The sequence below is a fragment of the Canis aureus genome, chromosome 14 (assembly GCF_053574225.1).
Source record: "Canis aureus isolate CA01 chromosome 14, VMU_Caureus_v.1.0, whole genome shotgun sequence".
In the NCBI taxonomy this organism is placed as follows: domain Eukaryota; kingdom Metazoa; phylum Chordata; class Mammalia; order Carnivora; family Canidae; genus Canis; species Canis aureus.
The window spans coordinates 34,966,861-34,968,694 of NC_135624.1; the positions used below are offsets into that span (position 1 = coordinate 34,966,861).

At 38.6% G+C, this 1,834-nt stretch overlaps 1 non-coding gene across 1 annotated transcript; it reads right to left on the reverse strand.

The window, feature by feature from the left end:
- Positions 1–828: 828 nt before the first annotated feature.
- LOC144283845 (small nucleolar RNA SNORA32) lies at positions 829–955 on the reverse strand. The gene has a single exon (XR_013352367.1). It is a non-coding gene; the product is annotated as a small nucleolar RNA SNORA32 (small nucleolar RNA).
- Positions 956–1,834: the final 879 nt, after the last annotated feature.

The following is a 1,834-nucleotide window of genomic DNA, read 5'->3' on the forward strand; positions in this document are numbered from 1 at the left end:
CATTTGAATGAACAAGTAAATTAAATCTGGATCATTGAGACTCTGGCTCCCTGTGGGGAAAAATGAGGGCCTGAACACCTGTGTTCACAGCAACATTATTCACAACAGCCAGAGGTGGAAGCAAGCCAGGTGTCCACTGATAGGTGGAGGAATACACAAAATGTGGTTTATTGCTTCAATGGAATGCTATTCAGCCTTAAAAAGGGAGGAGATTCTGATACTTGCTAGCATGTAGACGAACCTTGTGGAAATTACGCAAAGTGAGACAAGCCAGTCACCAAAAGCAAATATTATACAATAACAATTCTACTTACATGAGATATCTAGAGTTGTTAAATTTATGGAGACAAAAAGTAGAATGGTGGTCGCCATGGTCTGGAGGGAGGGAAAATATGGTATATTTTTTTAAGTCAATAAATTTTTATTTAAGATATTTGACATGTGATTCCTTCTGCCACCAATCCCCGTAGTTCCGCCAAAGCCAGAGCTATGGTCTTCAAAATAGTACTTTTAAAACAAACTTTTGTTCAATCCACAGCTGTCACTGTCCTATGTAGCAGGAACATAATAAAAGATTCCATTTCCAAAGATGATCCCTCCTTCTGTTAGGCTTATTATATTGTAAGTTGCATGGTTGTTAACAACAGAAGGATTAAGCAAAAGACACCTGCAAGAGTGGAGATCTAGGCATGCACTGTTCAATAAACTAGCCATGTACAGTCAGATGAGAATTTGAAATATAGCTACTACCAAATCACATTACGGCCTGTGTTACATTTATACTGGACAGTGCTGATCTAGGCAGTGGAAACAGAATGGGGTTGATAAAAATGTTCCCAATAGGCTGAATGCTAGCAAACTAGCAAAAAAAGAAGAAAACCTAATGAGAAAATTTTTTTATGGTCATGCCCACAGCAAATGAGAAACTGCATTCTCAAAGCCTTGGTAATGACCATAGATATTTTTTAAAATATTTTATTTATTTACAAGAGAGAGTGAGAGAATGCAAGAGCAGGGCCAGTGGCAGAAGCAGAGGGAGAAGCAGACTCCTCAGCAGGCTGAGCAGGGAGCCTGACATGGGGCTCGATCCCAAGACCCTGGGATCATGACCTGAGCCCAAGTCAGACACCTGACCAACCGAGCTACCCAGGTGCCCCTGTAGTGTAATTATCGAAAGGTACAGAGTTTCAATTCTGCAAATGAACAGTTTCTGCAGATGGCTGGTGGTGACGGTTGCACAACAGCGTGAATGCACTTAGCACTACTGAACTGAACCATGCACTGAAAAATGGGGAAGATGGTGCGTTTTATTTATGTGTTTTTAATGAGAGTTAAAACATAGAAAAATAAAAATAGAAAAAAATAGAAAAGAGGGGAAAAAGCTCTTTTTCTCACCGGAAAATAGAACTTGGATAATCTTCATGAGGGACTTTTGAGTCCAGGAAGGTGAATGTGCAAACTATCCAAGCTCAGGAGTTACTGAGTGAGTGTAGGATCTGAATTCAGGGGAACATGACACTAATAACTGGGCTATTAAAACCATTATGAAAAACAATATAGGATAAACTTGCAATGAAATACATGATATTAAAAACAAATATAATGAATAAAAAAATGATGGACTTTGATTTATAGATCCTTTTTAGTACCTTCTTCCTATACCCACACAAAGCAAATCTTGTTTAGCTTATTTGACATTTCAGAAGCTCTTCACACAGGAAACTAGAGGGGTCATTTGGCCTCATGCTCTCACTGCAAAAAAAGCATTGCACTGCAGATTGGTTTTTGTTTTTGTTTTTGCATTAAAAAAAAAAAAAAAAGCTTCAGGGAAGCT